The sequence below is a fragment of the Rhinoderma darwinii genome, chromosome 3 (genome assembly GCF_050947455.1).
Source record: "Rhinoderma darwinii isolate aRhiDar2 chromosome 3, aRhiDar2.hap1, whole genome shotgun sequence".
In the NCBI taxonomy this organism is placed as follows: Eukaryota; Metazoa; Chordata; class Amphibia; order Anura; family Rhinodermatidae; genus Rhinoderma; species Rhinoderma darwinii.
In genome coordinates this window covers 134,150,355-134,164,415 of record NC_134689.1, presented here as the reverse complement: position 1 = coordinate 134,164,415, position 14,061 = coordinate 134,150,355, and the positions used below count along the sequence as shown (strand labels likewise).

The window sequence follows — 14,061 nt, the reverse complement described above, 5'->3', positions numbered from 1 at the left end:
CCCATTGTGTTGGATTGTCAATGCAACCCTCTTCTCCCACTCTTCACACACTGATAGCAACATCGCAGAAGAAATGCTAGCACAGGCTTCCAGTATCCGTAGTTTCAGTTGCTGCACATCTCGTATCTTCACAGCATAGACAATTGCCTTCAGATGACCCCAAAGATAAAAGTCTAAGGGGGTCAGATCGGGAGACCTAGGGGGCCATTCAACTGGCCCACGATGACCAATCCACTTTCCAGGAAACTGTTCATCTAGGAATGCTCGGACCTGACACCCATAATGACATAAATAACTCATGAAAGAATAAAGTAACATTAAAACCAAGCACACCATTGTTTTTCTTGTGAAATTCTCGATAAGTTTGATGTGTCACATGACCCTCTTCCCATTGAAAAAACTAAAGTTGGATACAAAATGGCCGACTTAAAGAGCAGACCTCCGCATCGATCCCGCCCGTTTAACCTTTTAGATGAGGCGGTCGATAGCGACCGCCGCATCTAACTATTTTTAGAGGGGAGGGGCTCCCCCCTTAAGGCACACCCACGATGCGATGGGGTGCCCCAGGTCTGCCTTTAGTGAATGCCTGCTAGGACATTATTTAACCTGCACGGTGAATTCTGTTAAAAATGTTTTTATAAAAAACAATGCCAAAATTGCTGTTTCATCCTGCCTTCAAAAAAATATGATAAATAGCCATCAGAAAGTCTTATGTACTCTAAAATGGTACCAATAAAAACTAAAATGCCCTCATAAAGCTATGTCAGCAGAAAAATAAAAAAGTTATGGCTCTTAAAATATGGCGACACAAAAACAAATAATTTTGAAAAATAAGTGTTTTTGAAGTAGTAAAACATAAAAAAATATATGAATTTGGTATCGCCACATTTGTAACGACCCGGCGAATAAAATTATTATGTTATTTATACCACACGGTAAACAGTGTAAATTTAAGATACAAAAAAAAGGCAAAATTTCTGTGTTTTTTTTCAATCCCCCCCCCCCCAAAAAAAGTAAATTAAAAATTAATCAATAAATTATATGTACCCCAAACTGGCGCTATTAAAAAATGACAACATGTCCCGCAAAAAACAAGTCCTTATACAGCTTTGTCGACCAAAAAAATCTAAAATTTATAGCTCTTTGAATGAGACGATGGAAAAACTTAAAAAAATTCTTGGTCATTGAGGTTTAAAATACCTTTGGCCTTAAGGGGTTATTATTAACATGGTATAAAAAAGACTGCCTTGGGTCACAAACAAAATATATTCTGGCAGCCCAAATAAAAAACCCTACCAACGCAAAATTGCTAAAACGTTTCCATTCATTTAGACTCACAACACTCCGTTCGTTAGAGGTTAAGGACAGAAAATGCTTTTCACAAGGGGTCAATAGGAGAGACCTATAGCTTATGCTCTATGTTGAGAAACTAAATGACTTTTGGGAAAGCTATAATGACCAATAAAACTTTAAAAATCAAATTATTGGGAGCTTTTACTGTATGTTGATAAAAATCCATCTCATGTTTTGTTTTAGGAGATTATGTCAGATTTTGAACAAACATGAAACATTGATTTTAATGTATATATAATGTAAACAATACAGTAATAAACGCCGCAATACATACTTCTATATGTATATATATATACTTCTCTGTACTAACTAAAGTCACAAATAGAACGTCATTCCCATTGTGCTGCACATTTATGAAACTAGAACATTGACATATTGAACAAGTCATTACATGGTGCAGGATATTTTTGCAATAGTTCAACTATCTTTCAAGCACGACAAGGTTATACTGCAACAGACATACAACAAAATAAAATGCAAGATGAAAAATCTGACTGATGTGACAGGATTTTTGTTGACATTCATGTCAAGAGATTCCATAGCAAAGCAGCAAAGGGAATATCCCAAATTCTTAGAACTATCATTTCTGTTTACAGTTTGATGACGGAATGTAAAACAATCCTGACGTTCCTTACAGTTCGCTTTCTCTTCCTATGTATTCAATACGGATCTGCCAATTCCAATGTGCCAGAAATGTACTGAAAGGTCAGTATTTTATTACTTATTGCCTGGATTCCAAAACCTCATTAACATAACTACTGTGTTAATTGAATCTTGCTTTCTACTAGTATATCCTAGCATTTTCTTATTTTGACAATATTAAAAGAGAATAAAATACAATTACTAACAAATACTTAAAATGTTTATTAGGACTAATTTAAAATAAATTCTCACCTTTTATCCTCATTTGGTTTTTAGGTTCAAAATGTTAAGCTGATTAATTTCTCAATACATAGCATTTAAAGCTCAGTTTTTCTGATAAAGAGCTCCAAATTCCCTGCATGAACATAGATTTAAAACATATAATTCTGGCTGCTTACAGCTACCACGAGAGGGCATGTGGGAGCTTTCTGCATGCTGTAATGCAGTGAATTAAAGATGTTACAGTATTCAGTAAGCTCCCATGCACCCTCTAGTGGCAACTGCAGGCATTCAGCCAGGGGTGTAGCTAAGGGCTCTTGGGCCCAATGCAAAAGTTCTTATTGGGCCCCCCCGCAAACTTCTCATGGCCGACAGCCCGCAGCTTTCAGTTGCATCGCTGGGTCTCCTAAGTGACCCAACAATGCAGCACCAGCAGCCAGGGGCGTTGCTATGGTCTTAAAATGTCTGGGGAAATAGCCCCAATACATATGTTCCCCCCAAGAAAATGTGTGTGTGTGTGTGTGTGTGTGTGTGTGTGTGTATATGTGTGTGTATATGTGTGTATAGGAGACAGTATATCTATAGCACTACAACCCTATAAACTATGGATAGGATTAGATACAGTGGCTCAGCAGACAGTATCACACTCTGTTTTGGTTTGCTAAATCAAGTGGTTTGTATAACAAGTGGAGTTACTAAACTGGATTGACTTGCTGTGATCTTGTGAGGGGTATTGTGTGGGATACTGTGTTTGATATATGAATTGAGTGCTTGCTAATAGAAGTTTGCAAAACTGACACAATTTAAAACCCTTTTTCCTTCTTAGATTCTGTCCTGCTGTGCAGCTGACTTGGGGAGGGGTTAACTGCGCTCAGGCGGTATAAATAAACCCACAAGCCTCTGTAGAGCTTGCTCTGTTTTGGCTTGTTAAATCAAGTGGTGTGTATAAAAAGTGGAGTTACTAAACCAGATTGACTTGCTGTGTTCTTGTGTGGGGTATTGTGTGGGATACTGTGTGTGGGATATGAATTGAGTGCTTGCTAATAGAAGTTTGCAAAACTGACACAATTTAAAACCCTTTTTCCTTCTTAGCTTCTGTCCTGCTGTGCAGCTGACTTGGGGAGGGGTTAACTGCGCTCAGGCGGTATAAATAAACCCTCAAGCCTCTGTAGAGCTTGCTCTGTTTTGGCTTGTTAAATCAAGTGGTTTGTATAACAAGTGGAGTTACTAAACCGGAGTTAAAAAGAGGTGTTAAAGCGCCTGTAAGTACTCTTCTTTTCTTTTACTTTAACAATTGTTCAGAGATTTTTTGTAACTGGGATAATGGATAGCAAGATTGGAGGTTTTCTTCAGTGCACAGTTTGCCATATGTATGCATGACTGGAGCAGGAGTTCCAGGGTGAATACCCCTGTGGCAGATGTGAGCATGTTGTTTACCTGGAAACTCGCATTAGAGATCTGGAGGAGCAAAATGCAACACTGAGGGTGATAGACAATCTTGAGCGGAGCATGCTGCTCAGTGAGCAAGCAGTTAGTGGGGTAGAACTGGAGGGTGAAGACATGGGTTAGCAGGATCAGGCAAGTAGCTGGGTTAATGTAGTTAAGGGCAGTAGAAAGGGGTCCAAGAAAAGGAAGGCCAATCCTGTTTCTGATATCCCAAGCAAAATTGCCAAGTTGGGTGATGATGCGAGGGTGTCGGTCTCAGAAACGGCAGCCATAGTGGATACTGATCTCCCTAACAGCCGGGAGAACAGCCCAGCTAGTAGTCAGCATGATGGTAATGCAGGTAAGGCAAGACAATTGGTAGTTGTAGGGGATTCTATAATCAGGACGACGGATAAAATAATTTGTCGCCAAGACCGCCTCAACCGAATGGTTTGCTTTCTCCCTGGTGCCAAGGTTTGGCATGTGGTGAAACGGGTGGATAAATTACTAGGAGGGGCTAGTGATGATCCAGCTGTTGTGGTCCATGTAGGAACCAACGACATGATAAATGGTAGGTGGAGGAGCCTTAAGAATAATTTTAAAGAACTAGGCTACAAGCTGAAGGGAAGGACCTCCAAGGTTGTATTCTCAGGAATACTGCCTGTGCCATGCACATCACAGGAAAGACAGCGGGAGCTCATGGAGTTAAATGCATGGCTTAAATCTTGGTGTAGAGGAGAAGGCTTTGGGTTCCTATAGCACTGATTTCACTGTATTAAATAATATATATAATTGTGCTCCACACTATAGAAAAATTTTTGGAAATTCACTGAAGTGACATTTGAGTAAAATATACCTTTTATTATAGTAACTCGCTAAAAACAGGGGTAACACACCACTGTGAAAAAAGCCCCACCGTGTATATTAAAAGATGTATTAAACAGTAAACACTGAATCATTTAGATAAGTATATCTCAGTGTTTATAACGATATTCACCGGAATCAGCATTTAACCTGGGCACAACAATAGTACAAGCCCCAAGAACACACCAGGGTCCGTGATCAACACCGGAATCTCCTAGCGTTGGGTCCACCACAATGCTACTGTCCCCTATGCAACAATCCCATATACAAAAATGACCCTACGCGTTTCAAATACTCATCCTCAGGGGTCTGTATCTTGGTCACTCTGGCCTAATCACCAGCGATAAAATATTCAACAGCAGATATTCTACTGCGCATCACGGAAGGATGCTCGCGTCGATGTCAGCGGCATACTTCATTTCGGGCACTGAGTTGCTATAAGCACCAAGCTCCACCCCTCGTACTTGGCGGCGCTGTACGAACTAACCAATCACAGCGCCCCCTGAATTCGTGACACCTGTCCATGTGACTCCCGGCCGTCAGCTGACAGCCAAGAATCAACATCGACCGCATCTGAACGAACACGCAGGCGCAGTGGAAGCCACGGACGCATCGCCCATGCTGCCAAGAAAAAGCAAGGTAAGAGCATAACGATATAGAATATGGGGTATATCTTGCGGGACAGTTACCCACCGCAAGTGGACTACCTCAAAAACAACTCTTTTATTGTAAACACATATTGGATAGATGAATGCGGTGTCTCTCACATTACGAAATTTGGATTAAAAACCTGTTGTACACGACCTAGCCAATAGGGCCATATCAATCAGAGTGCACTATGCAGAACACCCACCCACCCACCCGTTAAAGCAACCAATTATTAGTCCGGCTGCTTAAAGAAGGATGATATTGCATGTTAAATAAAGCACGTGTAATTTGTCTGCTCGTTTAGACCCGCTGGTTGTGTACATGCCAGTCTGTGGATCCATTGGGCTTCCTTGCGTAGAATGAGGTTGTCCCAGTCGCCTCCTCTTTTTGGAGGTCTAATAAGTTCAATTGCTTGAAACTTTAAACATTCTGCACGACCCTGGTGTTTAGCATGTACGTGTTTTGATATCGGGGTATCCCTAGCATGGACAATATCTCCAACATGCTCCCTTATCCGGCGCCGAAATTGTCGCACCGTTTTGCCCACATAGTTAAGGGGGCATGGACATGTGATAAGGTAAACCACCCCCGCTGTTTTGCAGTTAACAAAATCACGAATGTCGTACTCCTCTTGTGTTGCGACACTCGTAAACCTGTTTCCTTTGAGGATGAAGTCGCAGGCCTTGCAGCTACCACATCTATATGTACCTGGTGTTTGTCTATCCAGCCATGTGCCCCTCGGTATAATAGGGTCAAAACAACTATGCATGACTCTATCCCTAATGTTCTTCCCTCTCCGATACGTGACTGAGGGCCATTGTGTGATCTGGTCTACCAAATCTATTTCAGCACTGAGAATACGCCAGTACCTTTTAAGGATTTGCATGATGTCATTTTGTTTCGAATCATAAGTACCTATGAGTCTCGTAACTCGTTCTTCTTTGCATTTTTATAGCTTTCCTATAGCACTGGGCTAACTTTTCAGTGGGGTACAAACTGTATTCTACAGATGATTTGCACCTAAATCGAAGGGGGTCTGCTGTGCTGGGGGAAAGAATTCTATCTGGGGTGGCGGGGTATTTAAACTAGGGCTGAGGAGGGAGATCAATGTAGAAAATAAAGAGGTAGTCAGGTTAGAGAGGGGTCAGACTATATTGGTGGGGGGGGGGGGCAACAGACTGTGGGGTGAGGACTAGTCAACAGGATAAGGAGATCCTTTTGTTACAAATCAGCAATGAAAATAAAAATGCCCAAATAATGTCAAATAATCACATTTCTGAAACTGAGTGAAAAAATTAAAGGCAAGTTAAAGTGTATGTTCACAAATGCCAGAAGTCTAGCAAGCAAAATGGGGGAGCTGGAGACCTTGATACTGGAAAAAAATATAGATATAGTTGGTGTTGCTGAAACATGGCTGGACTCTTCACATGATTGGGCTGTAAATCTACAGGTTTTTACACTGTTTCGGAAAGACAGAGCGAATAGGAAAGGTGGTGGTGTATGTCTGTATGTGAGAAGCGATATGAAGGCGAGTGTGAATGAGACATTAGAGGGTGAAGATTGTGAGGAGGTTGAAACCTTGTGGGTGGAATTACAAAGGGAGGTAAACACTGAGAAAATTACTTTTGGTGTAATCTATAGAACCCCCAATATAACTGAAGAGATAGGTCAAATATATAAACAAATGGAGCAGGCCGCACAGGCAGGTACTGTAGTGATAATGGGAGATTTTAATTACCGGGATATTAATTGGTGTCATAGTTCGGCTTCAACTGCAAAGGGGAGAAATTTCCACAACCTGTCGCAGGAAAATTTTATGGGCCAGTTTGTGAAAGACCCGACTAGAGGTGAAGCTCTGTTGGATCTGGTAATTTCTAATAATGCAGAGCTTGTTGGGAATGTCAATGTTCGTGAAAACCTCGGTAACGGTTTTCAGAATATAGTTACATTTTAACTATACTGTAAAAAACAAACACAGGCTGGGAGGGCAAAAACACTTAATTTTAAGAAGGCCAATTTCTCCAGGATGAGGGCTGCAATCCAGAACATAGACTGGGAAGAACTAATGTAAAATAATGGTACAAATGTTAAATGGGAGATTTTAAAATCTACTTTGGGTAATTATAGTGCAAGATTTATTCCTATAGGTAACAAGTATAAACAACTAAAATTAAACCCCACATGGCTTACACCTTCTTTAAAAAAAGCAATACATGACAAAAAAAGGGCATTTGAAAAATACAAATCTGAGGGTACAGCTGTAGCCTTTTTAAGTTATAAGGAGCTTAATAAAAACTGTAAAAAGGTAATAACATCAGCAAAAATACAAAATGAAAGGCGGGTGGCCAAGGATAGTAAAACAAATTCCCAAAAAATTCTTCAAGTATAGGAATGCAAAAAAATCAAGGTCTGAATATGTAGGACCCCTAGATAGTGGTAATGGGGAGTTTGTAACAGGGGATCAAGAGAAGGCAGAGTTACTAAATGGGTTCTTTAGCTCTGTATATACAACTGAAGAAAGAGCAGCTGATGTAGCCGGTGCCAGTGCTGTTAATATATCAGTTGATATACTGAATTGGATGAATGTAGATATGGTCCAAGCTAAATTAAATAAAATAAATGTACACGAGGCCCCGGGACCAGATGGGTTACACCCTAGAGTTCTTAAAGAGCTTAGTTCAGTTATTTCTGTCCCCCTCCTCATAATATTTAGAGATTCTCTAGTGACCGGTATAGTGCCTAGGGACTGGCGCAGGGCAAATGTGATGCCTATTTTCAAAAAGGGCTCAAGGTTTTCCCCGGGTAATAATAGACGAGTAAGCTTAACATCCATTGCGGGGAACATGTTTGAGGAGCTATTGAGGGACTATATACAGGATTATGTGACAAAAAATAGTATTATAAGTGACAGCCAGCACGGTTTTACTAAGGAAAGAAGTTGTCAAACCAACCTAATTTGTTTTTATGAAGAGGTGAGCAGAAGCCTAGACAGAGGGGACACTGTGAATGTAGTGTTTTTGGACTTTGCAAAGGCATTTGACAAAGTCCCTCATAGACGTCAAATGGGTAAATTAAAGGAAAGGTGTCGTGAATTATTTTTTTTTATATCAATTTGCTTTTAGTGTTTTATTAAAATAAATTGTATTTATTTGTGTGTTTGTGTTTTAATTTTATTTTTTTCTACACTATGGGGGCTGCCATTTTTTTTTCCATCTCTGTATGTGTCGATTAACGACACATACAGAGATGGAATATGGCACATACATCCCTATAGAGAATGTGAACGGGAGGCGTTCCATTCACTATGGTGTACGCCGTCTCACAGTCCAAATGGAAGGTCTTCGGCCAAGCGACATCCGGCGCCATTTTCTTGTGGACCGGAAGCCGCAGCCGAACAGTAAGATGACTACTTCCGGTCACGGCTTCCGGACATGTGATTAGAAGCAAGCACTAGGAGCGGACGGACCGGAGGCAGCGGCGGCGGCTGGAGTAGGTAAGTTATGTTTGTGTATGTTCGTGTTTTAGTGTGTGATTACCACTGTATGTAAGCCTACTACACTGTGTATTCGCTCAAAAAATGGCGGCACTAGCCAGGATAAAGGAGGGGGGATTGTTTTAGGACGCTAGAGCGAGTGTGTCTTCTCAAATTTTGCAGCATAAAGCAATGTGGTTGCTTTACCACATGCCAATGCTGCAATTTTGGGAATTGCTCCCTCTAGTGACCAGCACAGGGAAATGTTATAAATTAGAATCTAATTTATAATATTTCCTGACTTGTGAAAAATTAAAAAAAATTAGAACAATGTCTAATCATGTATTTACTAACTGTTTAACTAAAAAATAAAAAATAAATAAAAATAAAAATTCTAGCGACACATTCCCTTTAAGAACTATAGGTTTAGAAAGTATCGTTTGTAATTGGATTGAGAATTGGCTCAAGGACCATATCCAGAGAGTTGTGGTCAATGATTCATACTCTGAATGGTCCCCGGTTATAAGTGGTGTACCCCAGGGTTCACTGCTAGGACCACTATTATTCAACTTATTTATTAATTATATAGAGGATGCGATTAATAGCACTATTTCTATTTTTGCAGATGAAACCAAGCTTTGATCAGTTTATGGAAGATGTTTGTGAATTACAAGCAGATTTAAACAAACTAAGTATTTGGGAGTCCACTTGGCAAATGAAGTTTAATGTAGATAAATGTAAAGTTATGCATCTGGGTACCAACAACTTGCATGCATCATATGTCCTAGGGGGAGCTACACTGGGGGCGGCACTTGTTGAGAAGGATCTGGGTGTACTTATAAATCATAAACTAAATAACAGCATTCAATGTCAATCAGCTGCTTCAAAGGCCAGCAAGATATTGTCGTGTATTAAAAGAGGCATGGACTCGCGGGACAGGGATATAATATTATCACTTTACAAAGCATTAGTGAGGCCTCCTCTAGAATATGCAGTTCAGTTCGGGGCTCCAGTTCATAGAAAGGATGCCCTGGAGCTGGAAAAAATACAAAGAAAAGCAACGAAGCTAATAAGGGGCATGGAGAATCTAAGTTATGAGGAAAGATTAAAAGAATTAAATGTATTTAGCCTTGAAAAAAGACGACTAAGGGGGGACATGATATAAATATATTAATGGCACATACACATACGGATACTGGAAGCCTGTGCTAGCATTTCTTCTGCGGTGTTGCTATCAGTGTGTGAAGAGTGGGAGAAGAGTGTTGCACTGACAATCCAACACAATGGGCAGCACTTTGAACACATTTTATAAGTGGTCAGAAACTTGTAAATAACTCATGAAAGAATAAAGTAACATTAAAACCAAGCACACCATTGTTTTTCTTGTGAAATTCTCGATAAGTTTGATGTGTCACATGACCCTCTTCCCATTGAAAAAACTAAAGTTGGATACAAAATGGCCGACTTCAAAATGGCCACCATGGTCAACACCCAGCTTGAAAAGTTTCCCCCCTCCCATATACTAATGTGCCACAAACAGGAAGTTAATATCACCAACCATTCCCATTTTATTTAGGTGTATCCATATAAATGGCCCACCCTGTACAAAAAATATGGTGAAATCCTGTTCCACGTAAAACCCCCTCAAAAAACTAGGGGGCACTCCCTCCGTCTGGAGAAAAAAAAGGTTCAATCTGCAGAGGCGACAAGCCTTCTTTACTGTGAAAACTGTGAATCTATGGAATAGTCACCGCAGGAGCTGGTCACAGCAGGGACAGTAGATGGCTTTAAAAAAGGCTTAGATAATTTCCTAGAACAAAAAAATATTAGCTCCTATTTGTAGAAATGTTTACCTTCCCTTTTCCCATCCCTTGGTTGAACTTGATGGACATGAGTCTTTTTTCAACAGTACTAATTATGTAACTATGATTGGATTAGATACACAGCTCCGCAGACAGTGTCACACATGATAGGCTTAGATACAGTGGCTCAGTTGACAGTATCACACATGATAGGATTAGATACGGGCCCAGCTTGCTGACATTGTGGCTCCAGGGCTGGACCCAGGAAAGGTAAGAATAATAATTGTTTTGCTTCTTTATGTGTTACTAATTATTTTTGTGTTTGTGTTATTTTACAGGTTCGGTCGTTGGACGTCAGATTCGAGGACTACTTCAATGACAGCGTTTTTTTTATTCTCAATAAAATAATGGGGGTTGTTTTTTTTTTATTTCAATAAAATATTTTTTCTATGTCCTTGTATTTTTTTAAACTTTATTATTACCTCCTTAGTAATAGCTGCTGGCTGATTGACATCGTATATTACTAAGGCGGGGCTTAATATTATGCTGGTGCAGAGGCTAACACTAACCCCCATTATTACCCTTGTACCCACCGTCCCCAGGGTACCGGGAAGAGATGCGTACGAACCAGTACCCGACTATCTGTAGTGATGGCAGGGCATCTGGGCGGCCACAAGCTGGTAGTATTAGGCTGGGAAAGGCCAAACACAGTGGCCCTCCCCACCCTGGTAATGCTAGGCTGTTGCTGCTTTGTTGTATCTGGCTGGTTATGAAAACTGGGGTGGGCCCCACATTATTCTTTCCAATAATTCGATATTTTTAAAAAAAAAATTACGTGGGTTTTTCATAACCAGCCAGATAAAATAAAGCAGCAGCAGGCTAGCATTACCGGGGGTGGGGGGGGGGCGCTGTTTCTGGCCTTTCCCAGCCTAATAATACCAGCACGCGGCCTCCCCAGTATCCAACCATCACTACAGATGGTCAAGTACTGGATCGTACCCGGCTCTTCCCGGCACCTCTGGTGGTTGTGGGTACCAGGGTAATAATGGGTGTTCATGTTAGCCTCTGCACCGGCTAACACTAAGCCCCGCATTAGTAGTGGATGCTGTCAATCAGTCAGCGGCCATTATTAAGGCGGTAGTAATATAGTAATAAAGTTTAAAAAAAATACAAAGACATAGAAAAAATATTTTATCGAAATAAAAAATAAAACTTGGCACGCAGATGCCCTGAGAGGGCTCATTAGTCTGATTTTCTTTCTACCCCACACCTTATCATTGGAGCCATCTCAAAATTTCTGACTGCTATTTAAGAGTCATTAGTACGACTGCTACATCTGGAATGTAAAAATGTTGGCACAGTAAGGTGTGGAGCATTTCACTTCAAAACATGATATTCTGTTGTGAAATTTTATGGTATTTTTTTGCAATGGGTAGAATCACACCGATTACAATGTTTGCATGGGTTTCCCTCTGGGCAGGTTTACATAGGCCCTTAGCTGATAGAGTTACAGTGGACCCCCTTATTCCTCAACTACTTTCCTCCACTCTGTATACTATACACCAATAATGTCCCCAGTGACAATTTCTTTACGGTTTTTGCTGCCCTTTTTTGTGTGTGTTTTTTGGTGAAAATGGCATAAATATATATATTTTTTAATTTTTACCAAAGAATACCAAAAAGAAAAATATGGCACATGTAAACAGGCTCTAAAAAGGAGAGAGGCAGCTGTATGCCACAAAGTTTATAATTTAATCCTTTTACTGACTAAATATGTGGGTGCTCTATTATTTCACATAGCCAGAAGAATTTTTGTTTTTACCTTCTCACGTTCATAGCTATAAACGCCATTACTTTCTAGTATACTGTCAACATAGCTGTATCAGCTTTTTTGTGAGACAAGCTTTTTTTAAGGTGCCCTTTCGCCATACACAATTATTATATTAACATTTTTTTATGGGTTAAATGCAATAAAAAAGCAATTGGGCAACTTTTATTTACGCCATTTACTGATCATAATGCATTCACTTTGTTTTATGGGTTGTTACGGTTATGAGGATACCAAATTTGTCAATGTTATACACTGTTCTGTGATGTTTATTTAATAAAATGCACTAAAAAAAATGCACTTTTTGTAATTAATTTTGTCTTTTTTTTTTTAGTAACTTTACTAAAGAAAAAATTTGACTTTTCACCTTTTTTTTTCTAACTGTAATACAAAGATGTATAATGATATATACCAGCACATTATGTCTGAAGAATATTGAGGTTTTCAGTCATAGAAAATGCTCTCATAGATAACAGTGCAGCCTGTGTCCCACTATTAGCCTTTCTGTGTGCCATACTGCGGGCCCCGAGTTTGAGACCCAGCAAGGTCCAGGTAAAAAAAGAGGCTGAAGAATAGTTAAAGATGTTATCAGAGTCCCCCGAGACTGTCAGGGTATGTTCACACGGAGGAAATTTGCGCTGCAGAACTTCCCATTGAAGTCAATAGGAGGAGGAATGATTCCACGGCGGATTTTGCGGTGGGACCTGCCACGCAAAATCCGCCTTGTGAACAGGGCCTTAGAGTATATGGCCCTCCTGTGTAGGAGAGACTACAAAGGACATAATAACGCAACAGTGTCCTGTGTAGTTTCTCCTACTGTCCTGTGTAAGAGAAACTACATTGGATGTAATACAGGGCAAAGAGCAACAGTGGGCCCTCTCTCCTTCCGTGGGGCCTGACCTTGCCGGGTGCTGATGCCGGCCCTGCCTCTGGGTACTCCGGTTTCTTCCCACTCTCCAGAAACGTACATATAGGGAATTTAGATTCGGGGCCTCACTGTGAACAGTGAGTGATGACAACTTCTGTAAAGCGCGGTGGAATATGTTTGCGCTATACACAATAAGCAACAGAAAAAAATTAATATAAGATCCTATTGTACATATAATAAAGTAAGGGATAAAAAATTGGAGGTCTCAACATCTGACAATGGTTTTATGAGCTTAAAAAAGTTTCTTCGCTCATATTTTGACTATTTGTTACTTTTCCCCATGCTTCTCCTCGATATCCTCCCTTCCCTATTTTAATTTCTTATGATATGTGTGCAATTCCCAAAATCTATTTATCAAAGCAATATATACCAAACTTCTTCCAAAACAAAAAAGATGATATTGTACAAGATTATTCTACCTGGTGACCGTAAACATATTGTTGCATGCAATATCACTTTATTTATTATGGAAAAATGTTAATAAAAACATGCAAAAATAAAAGCTGGGATAAAGTGTAACATGGCATGTAAACTGGCAAGTTAAATCAATTAGAAAAAAAACCTTTAGTAATTCTTTTCAATTCAACAATAAAAATCTGATTATACTAATAAATTTAGATGTTTTTAACTACCTTACATTTCACCATTGCAGAAGACTATAAAAAGAGCTGTTGGATTCTGGCTAGCCCGAGATTTATTAGTTATTAATTATATAGCCACATCTTTTATGGAATCAAAGAGCAGATTTATGCAAATCATTAGTCATGTTATTAGTGTTAGTGAATACCAAGCTGCTACTGGTTTTAACTTCAATGGTCCCCTAGTCTTGTCAAGGTCTGTAAATCCTTGGCTTAGATACTAATGAGCTTCCTGAGTGCAG

At 39.9% G+C, this 14,061-nt stretch overlaps 1 protein-coding gene across 1 annotated transcript in view; it reads right to left on the bottom strand.

The window, feature by feature from the left end:
• Positions 1-14,061, bottom strand: part of LOC142750387 (dynein axonemal heavy chain 3-like) — a 1,255,980-nt gene that overhangs the window by 46,254 nt on the left and 1,195,665 nt on the right. The gene's annotated exons all lie outside the window — the stretch shown is intronic.